Source organism: Heterodontus francisci, unplaced genomic scaffold (assembly GCF_036365525.1).
Source record: "Heterodontus francisci isolate sHetFra1 unplaced genomic scaffold, sHetFra1.hap1 HAP1_SCAFFOLD_58, whole genome shotgun sequence".
Classification (NCBI taxonomy): domain Eukaryota; kingdom Metazoa; phylum Chordata; class Chondrichthyes; order Heterodontiformes; family Heterodontidae; genus Heterodontus; species Heterodontus francisci.
Window position 1 is genome coordinate 1,614,662 of NW_027142006.1, and position 15,626 is coordinate 1,630,287.

Genomic DNA, 15,626 nt, shown 5'->3' on the forward strand with positions numbered 1-15,626 from the left:
CATCCCAGGCTGTTACACTGCGGAGAGTTGCTGTTAATAAAATGATTAATCAGTGAAGGGATTAAGGTCTAATCCTTACCGCTGAAATCAGCTGTTAATGCGGTCATTCAGGGGCTGTGAAAAACCGGAATAAGAGCAGCTTTAAGCAAAAAAAGTGAAGGCGGGTGATCAGATTATGGGTTCGTGTTCGGTTAATAACAGGAGATACAAACACAGCAGTGGGATCGTTATTATGAGATTAGATTAGAGATACAGCACTGAAACAGGCCCTTCGGCCCACCGAGTCTGTGCCGACCGTCAACCACCCATTTATACTAACCCTACACTAATCCCATATTCCTACCAAACATCCCCACCTGTCTCTATATTTCCCTACCACCTACCTATACTAGTGACAATTTATAATGGCCAATTTGCCGATCAACCTGCAAGTCTTTTGGCTTGTGGGAGGAAACCGGAGCACCCGGAGAAAACCCACGCAGACACAGGGAGAACTTGCAAACTCCACACAGGCAGCATCTGTGGAGAGAGAACAGAGTTAATGTTTCAGGTCAATGACCTTCCAAGCAGCTGTGCCCGGGTTTGATTCCCAGCCATTACAGTTTGGCATTCCTTAAATTCCTCAGATGAGAAACTGAAAGATAGGAACTGAGTTGGGTGCTGTCTCGAAGGAATTTTGTTTCCCAAAGCAAGAAGTGTATAATTTGAATAAACATATTTCCAACGCTGATTTCCTTCAAATTAAAGTTCAATTGAACTCTGATTTTACTCCTTTTTATTGATAATTATTATTTGACCTGAATCATACAGTGGACTCAGAATAGAATTACTCAGATTCATTTTCCCACAGCTATTCCCGTTCCTTATAAGAAACAATTCCTGGATTCTGGAAGCTGTGAATTGGAGGGTGACAAACATATCCACACTATTCAAGAAAGGAAGGAGAGAGAAAGCAAAGAACTAGAGGCCAGTTTGCCTGACATCAGCAATGGGGAATATGCTACAATCTATTATTACAGACATGGTAAATGGTGATGTGGAATATCAGAATATGGTTGGGCAGAGTCAACATGGATTTATTAAAAGGAAATTGTCAATGATAAATTATTAGAATATATTGATGTTGTAACTGCCAGGGTAGATAAGGGGAACCAGTGGATGTAGTCTGTTTGGATTTTCAAAAAGCATTCAATAAGTTATCAAACAAGTGGTTGTTACACCAATGTAGGTCCCATGCAATTTGGGGATAATATATTAGTATAGATTGAGTAGTAGTTCACAGACAAAAAACAGAGAGTAGGAATAACCGAGTCATTTTCGGCAGGAAAGCTGTAAGTAGCTGGATACTGCAAGGATTGGTGCTCGGGACTCAGTTATTTCCATTCTGTATCAATGATTTAGATGAGGTGACCGAATGTCATTTTATCCATGTTTGCCGATGATATAAAGTGAGGTGGCAAAGTAAACTGTGAGGAGGATGCAAAGGGGGAAAAAAGGGATTCAGACAGACGAAGTATGTGGGCAAGAATGTGAGAGATGGAACATAATGGGGAGAAGTGTACAGTTGCACACTTTGGCAGGGCGGCGCAGTGGTTAGCACCGCAGCCTCACAGCTCCAAGGACCCGGGTTCGATTCCGGGTACTGCCTGTGTGGAGTTTGCAAGTTCTCCCTGTGTCTGCGTGGGTTTTCTCCGGGTGCTCCGGTTTCCTCCCACAAGCCAAAAGACATGCAGGTTGATTGGTAAATTGGCCATTATAAATTGTCACTAGTATCGGTCGGTGGTCGGGAAATATAGGGACAGGTGGGGATGTTTGGTAGGAATATGGGATTAGTGTAGGATTAGTATAAATGGGTGGTTGATGTTCGGCACAGACTCCGTGGGCCGAAGGGCCTGTTTCAGTGCTGTATCTCTAATCTAAAACAGCAATACAGAACATTTTTGAAATTAATGAGAGAATGGGAAATATTTACATTCAGAGGGACCCGAGTGTCCTTGTCCAGGAATCACAGAAAGTTAACGTGCAGGTACTCAACCGATTAGGAAAGCAAATGATATGTTTGTCTTTATTGCAAAGAGATTAGAGTATGAGTATTTATTGCAATTATACAGCGCGAGATCAGGCTTGGAGTGCTGTGCAGTTTTGGTCCCCTTATCTAAGGAAGGATATACTTTCCTTAGAGGGAGTACAGAGACGTGCCACTAGGCTGCTTCCTATGATGAGGGGATTGTCCGATGAGAAGAGATTGAATAGACTAGGCCTCTATTCCCCAGAACTCAGTAGAGTGAGAGGTAATCTCACTGGCAGATAAAATGCTCAGTGGCTTGACATGGTAAATGCTGGGAGGATGTTTCCTCTAGCTGGGCAATCTAGAATGAAGGGTTACAGTCTCAGTATAAAGGGCTTGGTCATATTTGACTGAGAAGAGGAGATTTTCTTTTCAGTCAAAGGGTTATGAATCCTTGGAATTCTCTATCCCAGAGAGCTCTGGATGCTCAATCATTGTGTATATTCAAGAGAAATCGATAGGTTTTTGGATATTAAGGGAATCAAGGGGGCTGTGCCAGTGTGGTAAGATGGAGTTGAGGTAGGAGAACAGCTGTTATATTATTGAATGGTGGAACTATTTCGATGGGCAGAGTGGCCACTCCTGCTCTTATTTCTTATGTAAACTTTTCATTCCCTCCCAGGGATTGTTTTATTCTTCAAAAAGAGAAATACTGCAGCCGCTAGAAATCTGAATAACAGAAGATTCTGGAAACACTCAGCAGTTCCAGCAGTATCTGTGGAGAGAGGAAGGGAGGAGCAATGTTTCAGGTCTATAGAAGGGTCACAGAACTGGACCATTAACCTGAGCTTCTCTTCTCCACAGTTGTTTCCGGACAGGCTGAGTGTTTTCAGTATTTTAGCTTTTTTTCTTTCTATATGTTATCTCTTTCCCTTTTGACTGTTTGCTGTGAAACTTTCAGCATTGTGCTCAGTTCTTTGTGTAGTTATGTTTTCTTTATTTGAAGTAATGCAAATAGTATCCTGAAAAATCAGACAGAAATACTGCTCAATGTAGTGTAATATATAACAGGGCACATTTACAAATATCAGCTCAATATAGTAAACATTTTTATTAAGAATTGATTACTTTTATTTTCAGTATAAAAATGTGAAGCAATATGAGTTTATTACAAAGTTTATTACCTCACATTACCTGTTTATTAACCCTGACAGGCTGTGCCAATTTCTGCTTCTATTTTGCAGTTCTCATTTTCAGCTAGCAAATCTCAGCAATCTGTGATACAGTGCAGTTTACAGATCAGACTGTCAGTCACAACATGCAATAATTGTTCAGATTATGTAGGACAGGTGGGATTTAGAAATACTGGGAATGGAGATGAGTTGTTATTACACTGAGTTTGCCCAAAGATTAGAGACACCATTGTGGCAAATCAGTCTGTTGTCCTGTACATGAGAATGAGAATCATTCTTTATTTGTGGCTATCTGTCAGTCTCTATTACTGAGTGGGAGTGTGGGATTCATGCTGCATTGGTCAGTCTCTGGTACAAAGTGTCATATTCACTCTGAATGTATAAGGCTCTGGAACTGTTTGTGTGTGTGGAATTCATTCTGTATCTGTCAATCTCTGGTACTATATATGAATGTGGCATATATGTTATAGCTCTCAGTGTCACTGTATGTGTGTGTGGGTTTCATTTGATATCTGTCAGCCTCTGTTTCTGTACACGACTGTCAGATTCATACTGTGCCAAAATGTCCCTGTTGCTGTATGTGACTGTGTGATTCATTCTGTATCTGTCATTCCCTGGTACTATGTGTCAGTATAGACTCATTCTGTATCCCAGTCACATGCACTATATTTGAGAGTGCGATTAATTCTGTACCTTTAAGTCACTGGTATTATATGTAAGTGTTGGATTTCTGATGGATCTCTCAGTTATTTTTTCTGTTGTGAATTTGGGATGGACATAACATCTGTCAGTCTCTGGTACTGCCTGTGAGTGTGTGTTTTGTTCAGTATCTGTCAGTCTCAGGTACTGTCCGCGTGTGTACTTTTTGTTCAATATTTTCAGTTTCTGGTACTGCCTGTGAGTGCAGGTTATGTTCAATGTCTGTCAGTCTCTGGCACTGCCTGTGAGTGTAGGTTATGTTCAGTATCTGTCAGTCTCTGGTACTGCCTGTGAGTGTGGGTTTTGTTCAGTATCTGTCAGTCTCTGGTACTTCCTGTGAGTGTGGGTTTTGTTCAGTATCTGTCAGTCTCTGGTACTGCCTGTGAGTGTAGGTTATGTTCAATGTCTGTCAGTCTCTGGCACTGCCTGTGAGTGTAGGTTATGTTCAGTATCTGTCAGTCTCTGGTACTGCCTGTGAGTGTGGGTTTTGTTCAGTATCTGTCAGTCTCTGGTACTTCCTGTGAGTGTGTGTTTTGTTCAGTATCTGTCAGTCTCTGGTACTGCCTGTGAGTGTGGGTTTTGTTCAGTATCTGTCAGTCTCTGGTACTGCCTGTGAGTGGAGGTTATGTTCAGTATCTGTCAGTCTCTGGTACTGCCTGTGAGTGTGGGTTTTGTTCAGTATCTGTCAGTCTCTGGTACTGCCTGTGAGTGGAGGTTATGTTCAGTATCTGTCAGTCTCTGGTACTTCCTGTGAGTGTGTGTTTTGTTCAGTATCTGTCAGTCTCTGGTACTGCCTGTGAGTGTGGGTTTTGTTCAGTATCTGTCAGTCTCTGGTACTTCCTGTGAGTGTGAGTTTTGTGCAGCATCTGTCAGTCTCTGGTACTGCCTGTGAGTGTGGGTTTTGTTCAGTATCTGTCAGTCTCTGGTACTGCCTGTGTGTGGGATGCATTCAGTAGCCATTAATCTCTGGGTTAGTTTGTCATTCTGGATTCACTCTACACAAAATTACATAGTATTTACAGCACAGAGACAGGCTTTTCTGCCCAAGTGCTGGTAGTTCCAATGAGGTTACTCCAACCCTACTTCATCTAATCCTATCAGCAAATCTCTCAAATTGTTTCTGCCTCATTTAATCATTTAGCTTGATGTTAAATGTAGCAATGTTCAGCAGCTCAAGTGCTGTCAAAGCAGGGTAAAGAAGATTCCCCTGAGTTATTTATTTAATTTATTACTGACTATTTCATATCGACAGCTTTGGACTCCACCACAAGTGGGAAACATCTCTACCTCTACCCTAACGAAACCCTTCATATTATTCAATGCTTCTATTAGGTGACCACTTAGAGAAAAGAGCCCAGGCTTGTTCAATAGTATGAACTCCTGTGGAACAGATAGCTCATTTTGCATTTATGGAATAAATACTGTATCTCAGTCTGAAACTGTATGTGATTTTAGATTGGCATATAATGTGTAGCTCAGGCTGCAATAAATAACTGAGACAATATCTTTCAGTCTAACACTATAGTTTTGTGGAGTGCTATGTTATTTGTCATTCAGTCTGTTCTGATAGAATATATAATGTTACCTTTACGTCTGAGGCAATGGGGGGTCAGGTACAGGGTCCGGGGGTGCCCAATGGGGGCGGTTGGAGCTTTGAGGGTGGCCCTCCATGGGGAACAGGGTGCCTAATCAGGAGGACCCCCCCGCAGCCCGCAAGAAAGATGCCTGGTTTTATCAGGCAGGGTTCTTGGTGCCTTTGCCACACTGCCTCCCCGCCCCCAACCCAACCGAGGATAAAATACCTGCAGCAGAGAGAGGAGGCCCATAAGTGGCTGTTAATTGGCCAATTAAGGGCCTTGATTGGCCTGGGGCAGACAGGCTGTTTCTCCCCACCCCCGTTCCCTGTAATATTGCAGTGGGTGTGGGAGGGGGTCAGAAAATTTCCATCAGATTGGAAGTTGGCAAATGTTACATTGCCTTTCAGGAAAGGAGGGAGAGAGAAAACTGTGAACTACAGGCCAGTTAGCCTAATATCAGTCCTTGGGAAAATGCAGGAAGTCTGAACAATGCATTGAGAAAAGCATTCAAACAAGTCAACATGATTTTCCTGAAGGGAAATCTTGTTTGACAAATTTATGAGAGTTTTTTGAGGATGTAACTAGCAGGGTAAAGGGAAACTAGTCGTATTCCTGGATTTCCAAAAGGCATTCAATAAGGTGCTACATAAAAGGTGAATAGAGAAGATAAGGGAATCATGGAATTGTGGGTAATATATTAGCATGGATAGAGGATTGGTTAATGGACAGGAAGCAAAGAGTGGGTATAAACAGATTGGCAGGCAGTGAATAATGGAGTGTTGCAAGGATAAGTGCTGGGGTCTCAGCTATTTACAATCTAAATTAATGACTTAGATGAAGAGACAGAGAGTAATGTATCTAAGTTTGCTGATGATACAAAGGTAGGTGGAAAGGGAAGCTGTGGGAGGACATAGAGAGGCTGCAAAGAGATATAGACAAGTTCAGTGAGTGGGCAAGAAGATGGTAGATGGAGTATAATGTAGGGAAGTGTGAAGTTCTTCACTTTGGTCATAAGAATAGAAAAGTAGAATATTTGATAAAAGGTTGTAACTGTTGGTGTTCAAAGAGACTTGAGTGTTCTTGCACAAGGAATACAGAAAGTTAGCATGCAGGTACAACAAGCAATTAGGAAGACAAATGGCGTGTTGGCCTTTATTGCGAGGGGATTAGAATACAGGAATAAAGAAGTTTGCTACAATTGTACAGGATTTCGGTGAGACCACATCTGGAATACAGTGTGAAGTTTTGGTCTGCACACTGAAGAAAGGATATATGTGCATTGGAGGCGGTGCAGCAAATGTTCACTAAATTAGTCCCTGGGATGAGGGGATTGTCCTATGATGGGAGGCTGAGTAAATTGGGCCTATACTCTGGAGTTTAGAAGAATGAGAGGTGATCTCATTGAAACATACAAAATTCCAAAGGGGCTGGATAGGGGAGACACTGAGAGATTGTTTCTGCTGGTCAGACAGTCTAAAACATGGGGACACAGTCCCACGATAAGGGGCTGATCATTTAGGACTGAGATGAGGAGAAATTACTTCACTCAAAGGGTTGTGAATCTTTGGAATTTTCTGCTCCAGCGGATTGTGGATGCTCCATCATTGAATACATGTAAAGCTCCGACAGACAGATTTTTGATCTCTCAGAGAATCAGGGGATAAGGCGAGCAGGCGGGAAAGTGGAATTGAAGCCTAAGATCATCCACGATGGTACTGAATGGCGGAGCAGGCTCCACGGGCCACATGATCTACTCCTGCTCCTATTTTGTGTGTTTTTGTGTTCTGACTGCTTCTGCTGTCGGTGATTGTGGAACTGATGTCTCTGCTCTCTGTGAGTGATACTGTACTTACTGTGTGTGAGGAGCTGGCTGCACTTCCCCTTGTGTCGAGGAATCACTACATTTTTTCAGCTTCCTCAAGTATTGCCTGTAGAAAGAAAAAGTATTAATTATAATTCAGGAAGAGATGTGGTGGAAGTTACAAGAGAGACCAAAACAATTTTTCAATGAATAATCATTGTGAACAATCACAAAGGAAATCCAGCAATACAAACAGAATCAGTGTCTGATTCCACTGCAGTCCTGCAGCCCCCAGCTACTGCATACCAGGGGCTTTGGCCATTTTACAACAATTAAATAACATCCAGAAACAATCCACTGGGCCATGAATGGGACTGACCGACGGAACAGGGACTTTTACACAGGTCAGATTTCCTGTTCCCGCTCCCATGGTCTAACCGTTCAAATGAAACCAAACAGCCGCTGTTTAAAATGTGTCCTTCACACTTCTCACCTGGTGCCTATAATAGTGTACCTCTTTGTGTAACTCCCCACATCCTGACTGTCCGCTTCTGTTTCCACACTTCACTGTCCAATAACAACAAACTGTGGGAACAGGCTATATCCCTCTCATTCCGCTAGCGCGGACATGATGGGCCGAATGGACTCATTCTGTGACGGAAGTTTTCCCAGCTTCTGGCTGAAGTGCTGCAGAAATCTGGGCCTGCGCTCCCCTCCCCCAGCACTGCCTGTGAGCGGAAGAAGATGGTTTAAAACAGCCGCGAATGGAGAGATCCCGGTCCCGGGGGAAGGGAGCAAACAGCAGCCTCCTTCCAGCAGGACATCGCTTTGGGAGCATGTCCGCAGATAGAATCAGAGATCAGCATCGAGTCCGGGGCAAGTTCAGGGGCAGGCGGGGGCTGGTTGTAGGAGGCGGAGTGGATCTGAAACTGGTCTCGGAACATGGAGTGAGTGGAGAGGCCATTCTCCGGTTGTGTGTGGACAAGGGGATGGAGACAGAATGGGAAGAAACTTATTGTCGTGGAGTGAAACAGTGACAATATTTGTGTTGCGGTGGTTCTTTTGCGGGTATCCATAATGATGATTATTTGAGAGATTAAATTCATTAAAACTCTATATCTTTGATCTCACCTGTATTTTAGTTGCAAACATACTTTTGTTCAAACAGGCAAATGATTGAATGAACCAGAATAAATGGGCTATTTCCTCCACCCAAGTTACAAGGAAGAGTGCCACCAGATCCTTCTCACACACAATACGTACATTATCACTCACAGAGCGCAGAGACACAGACAGGTCATCAGTTCCACAGTCTCAGACAGCAGAAATAGTTCCAGAGACACATTTTCAATCCATCAATCAAATAGAGCAGGAAAGACAGACGTTGTTTCTATGTCACCCCAACTCATTACCACTGACAGGTAGATACATAAATCCCAGTCCAACATCTCACCCACAATCAAATTATCAGTGTGTCAATCCCACAATAGTGCAACCTCAGCTACAAATTAAACACACAGAGAACTGACACGTGGTTCCTGTTTCAAAGTTGCAGAATTAACCTCAATAATGTACTCTGAGATTTAAGTTAAATACCAGCCCAATATTTACACAGGTTATGAGTTTATTATCAGTATTAATTCCCATCATGTTTCCAGACATAAACATTAGACTCAAGTCCATAATCAGATTGAGAGATTCTGAAATATCGTATAACCTGAGATCCAAACTCAGATTCCAGTTTAAAGCTCATCCGGATTGTGAAACTAAAAGATACATTATAAATTTGATCAGTATAGTCTGAGCTCTAAATTACATAGCAGTCCTGAAACCTCATAGTGTCAGATGGAAGATACTGTACAATTCCAGACTGAGCTCATTTTACATGCAAGTCCAAGATACTCACTCAGACTGAATGGCACTGATCAAATTGATTAGTACAGCCTGAGTTACACTTGCACACCAATCCTGTATCAGATTGCAGGATACATTATCTTTCACTATTGTGTTTACAGTGACAGATATTTAATACTAAGCAAAACCTCAAATATATTGTCTGCTTAAAACCTACCACATCAGTGGCCTGTTGCTGTGCTGACATTTTATGGAGAATAAATCCAGACTTGCCATCAGTCCCAGGGACGGAAGATTATATAATGAATCCCACACTCACACAGAGTACCAGATACTGACAGATAGATAGTGATGCTGAAACACATGCTCAGTGCCAGATGCTGAAAGATATAGGCTGATTACTGCACGCACTCACAGTACTTCAGCCTGAGTCATCTAAAGCAACCTAACACAAAAAAAATAGCAGTGAGAGAGTAAGAAAGAGTCCAAAACTCACATAGAGTACCAGACACTGATAGATACAAACTGAAAACTACACACACATGGATATAAGATTGGCTAACTCACAGGAAACAGAGAGTGGGGACAAATAGGGCATTTTCAGATTGGAAAACTGTAACTAATGGAATGTCACAGGGATCAGTGCTGGTGCCTCAACTATTTATGGTCTATATTAATAATTGCATGAAGGCACTGAGTGTACTGTTGCCACATTTATGGGTGGTACAAAGATAGGTAGGAAAGAAAGTCGTGAGGAGAACATAAAGTGTCTGCAAAGAGATATAGATAGGTTAAATCAGTGGGCAAAAGTTTGGCAGATGGAGTATAATATAGGAAAATGTGAGATTGTCTACTTTGGCAGGAAGAATAGAAAAACAGAATATTACTTACATCGAGACAGACTGCAGAATGCTGCTGTACTGAGGGACCTGGGTGCCAGGTACATGAATTACAGAAAAGTTAGCATGAAGGTATAGCAAGTAATTAGGAATGCAAATGGAATGTTGGAATTTTTTAGCAAGGGGAATGGAGTATAAAAGTAGGGAAGTTTTGCTGAAACTGTACAGGGCATTAGTGGCATCCCAACTAAAGTACTCCATACAGCTTTGGTCTCCTTACTTAAGGAGGGATATACTTGTATTGGAATCAGTTCAAAGAATGTTCACTAGGCTGATTCCTGGGATGAAGGGTTGACTTGTGAGAAAAAGTTGAGCAGATTGGGCCTCTACTCACTGGAGTTTAGAAGATTGAGAGGTGATCTTATTGAAACCTATAAGATTCTCAGTGGGCTGGACAGGTAGATGCTGGGAAGATGTTTCTCCTTGTGGGGGAATGTAGAATTATGGGCCACAGTTTCAAGATAGGTGGTCTCCCATTCAAGAAAGAGATGAGGAGGAATTTCTTCTGTCAGAGGGTTGCTCATCTTTGGAATTCTGTTCTCCAGAGGACTGTGGAGGCTGGGTCATTGAATATATTCAAGGCTGTGATAGACAGATTTTTTGATGTACAAGGGAGTCATTGGTCAATGGGCACAGGCAGGAAAGTGGAATTAAGACCTCAATCAGAACAGGCATGATCTTATTGAATGGCAGAGCAGGATTTATGGGCCACATGGCCTTCTGGAAGCGATCCTGAGTGTCATTGTCGATATCTGCCCTTGGTGACAGGAGGTTCCCAAGGTATGAGCAGTGATCCACATTGTCCAGTGATTCGCCGTGGATCTTAATAGTCGGGGGCAGTGTCGGGGAGCAGGCTGGCAGAGGACCTTAGCTTTCCGGATGTTTTGCTTCAAGCCAATTCTTTCATACGCCTCCATGAATGCATCGATGAGGGTTTGAAGCTTGGCATCTGAGTGTGCGCATATGCAAGCTTTGTCAGCATACTGCAGCTCGATGACAGATGTTGGAGTGGCCTTGCTTCAGGAATGCAGGCAATGTAGTTTCAATAGTTTCCCACTCGTCCTGAAGAGTAGATCTGCTTACACGAACTAAAGAACAGCTGATGGGCTGAAAGAGTGCAGGAAATACAGCAACTTGCTGACAGCCACGACATGTGTGGATTCTTCAGCACCGTCAAGACCATTTATGGCCCAAATTACCAAGGACCTACCCTACTGAGAGTAAAGAATGGGGTGACACTGATCAAGGTCAGAGAGGCAGTCAGCACTCGTTGGAAGTAGCACTTTGAAGATCTTCTCAATCGCAACTCAGTCCTTGATGCAAGTGCCACATTCCACAGCATGTTACCCACCATGACGTCAGCACAATCCCAGCCCAACAGAAATTGAAAAGGCAATCTAACAGGTAAAAAAAAAATGAAGGCCACCGGCATAGATGGAATTCCCTCTGAAAATCTAAAATACGACAGAGAAGAACACTTAACACAAATACATGGTCTCATTTCCCTCAGCTGGAAGGACATAAATGGCAAGATTAGGGAACCATGGATGACAGGTGAAATTGTGAGACTAGCTAAGAGGAAAAAGGAAGCATACATAAGGTCGAGGCAGCTGATGAAAAACGAAGCTTTGAAAGAATATCGGGAATGTAGGACCAATCTGAAACGAGGAATTAAGAGGGCTAAAAGGGGTCATGAAATATCTTTAGCAAACAGGGTTAAGGAAAATCCCAAAGCCTTTTATTCAGATCTAAGGAGAAAGAGGGTAACTAGAGAAAGGATTGGCCCACTAAAGGACAAAGGAGGAATGTTATGCTTGGACTCAGAGAAAATGGGTGAGATTCTAAACGAGTACTTTGCATCGGTATTCACCGAGGAGAGGGACATGACGGATGTTGTGGTTAGGAACAGATGTTTGATTACTCTAGGTCAAGTCGGCATAAGGAGGGAGGAAGTGTTGGGTATTCTAAAGGGCATTAAGGTGGACAAGTCCCAGGTCCGGATGGGATCTATCCCAGGTTACTGAGGGAAGCGAGAGAGGAAATAGCTGGGGCCTTAACAGATATCTTTGCAGCATCCTTAAACACGGGTGAGGTCCCGGAGGACTGGAGAATTGCTAATGTTGTCCCGTTTTTTCAGAAGGGTAGCAGGGATAATCCAGGAAATTATAGACCGGTGAGTCTGACGTCAGTGGTAGGGAAGCTGCTGGAGAAGATACTGAGGGATAGGATCTATTCCCATTTGGAAGAAAATGGGCTCATCAGTGATAGGCAACATGGTTTTGTGCAGGGAAGGTCATGTCTAACCAACTTAATAGAATTCTTTGAGGAAGTGACAAAGTTGATTGATGACGGAAGGGCTGTCGATGTCATATACATGGACTTCAGTAAGGCGTTTGATAAGGTTCCCCATGGCAGGCTGATGGAGAAAGTGAAGGCGCTTGGGGTCCAAGGTGTACTAGCTAGATGGATAAAGAACTGGCTGGGCAACAGGAGACAGAGAGTAGCAGTAGAAGGGAGTTTCTCAAAATGGAGACGTGTGACCAGTGGTGTTCCACAGGGATCCGTGCTGGGACCACTGTTGTTTGTGATAAACATTAATGATTTGGAGGAAAGTATAGGTGGACTGATTAGCAAATTTGCAGACGACACTAAGATTGGTGGAGTAGCAGATAGTGAAGGGGACTGTCAGAGAATACAGCAGAATATAGATAGATTGGAGAGTTGGGCAGAGAAATGGCAGATGGAGTTCAATCAGGGCAAATGCGAGGTGATGCATTTTGGAAGATCCAATTCAAGAGTGAACTATACAGTAAATGGAAAAGTCCTGGGGAAAATTGATGTCCAGAGAGATTTGGGTGTTCAGGTCCACTGTTCCCTGAAGGTGGCAACGCAGGTAAATAGAGTGGTCAAGAAGGCATACGGCATGCTTTCCTTCATCGGACGGGGCATTGAGTACAAGAGTTGGCAGGTCATGTTACAGTTGTATAGGACTTTGGTTCGGCCACATTTGGAATACTGCGTACAGTTCTGGTCGCCACATTTTCAAAAGGATGTGGATGCTTTGGAAAGGGTGCAGAGGAGTTTCACCAGGATGTTGCCTGGTATGGAGGGCGCTAGCTATGAAGAGAGGTTGAGTAGATTAGGATTATTTTCATTAGAAAGACGGAGGTTGAGGGGGGACCTGATTGAGGTGTACAAAATCATGAGAGGTATAGACAGGGTGGATCGCAAGAAGCTTTTTCCCAGAGTGGGGGTTTCAATTACTAGAGGACACGAGTTCAAAGTGAAAGGGGAAAAGTTTAGGGGGATATGCGTGGAAAGTTCTTTACGCAGAGGGTGGTGAGCACCTGGAACGCATTGCCAGCGGAGGTGGTAGATGCGGGCACGATGGAGTCTTTTAAGATGTATCTAGACAGATACATGAATGGGCAGGAAGAAAAGAGATACAGAAGCTTAGAAAATAGGCGACATGTTTAGAGAGAGGATCTGGATCGGCGCAGGCTTGGAGGGCCGAAGGGCCTGTTCCTGTGCTGTAATTATCTTTGTTCTTTTGTTCTTTGACAAGAGCATGCCAGGGATCTCTGAGATGCTGTCATTGTGATCATCACCAAAAATGGTGACAAGACCGACTGTGGTAATGACAGAGGGGTATCCCAGCTGTTCACTGCAGGGAAGGTCATCACAAGAGTCCTTCTCAACTGTCTCTTCCCCGTGGCTGAAGATCTCCTACTGGAATCACAATGTGGATTCTGTCCATCAAGAGACACAGTGGACATGATCTTCACAGCAAGACAACTCCAAGAAAATGTAGGGAGCAGCAGCAACCTTTCTACCTGGTCTTCTCTGACCTGACAAAGGCCTTCGACTCTACCAACCAGGAGGGATTATGGAACGTCTTCCTCAAATTTGGCTGCCGGAAAAATTCGTCACCAACCTCCAACGACTGCATGATGACATGCAAGCTGTAATCCTTCCCAACGGACCTACCACTGACCCAATCCCAATGCAAACTGGCGTCAACTAAGTCTGTGTCATCGCACCAACGCTCTTTTCCATCTTCCTCGCCGCAACACTCTGCCTCAACTCCTCACACTCAAACACAGCAACAGAGACTGACAGATACAGAATGGATGTCATACTCAAACACAGCACCAGAGTCTGACAGATGCAGTGGTGCAGTGGTTAGCAGTGCAGCCTCACAGCTCCAGGGACCCGGGTTCGATTCTGGGTACTGCCTGTGCGGAGTTTGCAAGTTCTCTCTGTGACCCCGTGGGTTTCCGCCGGGTGCTCCGGTTTCCTCCCACCGCCAAAGACTTGCAGGTTGATAAGTAAATTGGTCATTGTAAATTGCCCCTAGTGTAGATTGGGATTACTGCAGGGCTAGTATAAATGGGTGATTGTTGGTCGGCACAGACTCGGTGGCCCGAAGGGCCTGTTTCAGTGCTATATTCTCGAAATAAATAAATACGGAATAAATCCACACAGCACCAGAGACTGAGAACTGCTGAATGACAGAACACACTCAAACACAGGAGCAGAGAATAAAAGAAATGGAATTAATTGCACACTCACATGCAATAGCAACGGCACAGAATCATCAATAAGCGTCCTCTCAACAACATGCAGAACATTTCCAGAGAGCTTGACACAGGGAGCGGCTCTTTCAATGCAAACTGCAGCTGGAGAGAGTCTTTGTGAAACAGACTTCCTGATTGCAGTACGAATGTTTGTGATTGGCTGCAAAGTTTGAATGTGATTGGATGGTGAAGGACACCAATTATAGTATGACAATATAAAATCATTGTGACATCACTCCCAATCACAATCTTAGCTTTCCCCCATCCCTCATTAGCATAGAGCTGTGGGATTGTCTCTTTGATCCGCACTCGGAAGGGGTTTGGTTTATTTCTGTGTCTGAAATTGAATCTGAAGATGGTTGAGGAGAAGAAGAAAGCAGCTGCTAAGAAAGGCGCCAGGAAAACTGTGAGTAAACCATCAGCAAAGGGCGGTAAGAGGCGGAGAAAGTCGAGGAAGGAGAGTTACTCCATCTACATCTCCAAAGTGATGAAGCAGGTTCACCCCGACACCGGCATCTCCTCCAAGGCCGTGAGCATCATGAACTCGTTTGTGAACGATATTTTCGGGCGCATCGCGGGTGAGGCTTCCCGCCTGGCCCTTTACAACAAGCGCAGAACCATCAGCTCCCGGGACATCCAGACCGCCGTGCGCCTGCTGCTGCCCGGGGAGCTGGCCAAAGACGCCGTGTCGGAAGGGACAAAGGCGGTGACCAAGTACACCAGCTCCAAGTAAAACTGCACAATGGCCTGAAAAACATCCCAAACACAACGGCTCTTTTAAGAGCCACCCACAATCTCTCTGAAAAAGCTACATCATCATCTCTGGTTTTAATTTGTTTTGTTTTTTTATACGGAGAGTCTGGAACTTTCTAATTGGCTTTCTGATCTCTTTTAACCACATGGATTCTGGGTGATTCAGTTTCACTGTCTGTGAGATCTTTGTGTCTCTACTTAATAATGCGGCGTAAATTAATTACTGATCACTGAGCCCATGTGTGCTTTGATCTCGGACTATTCT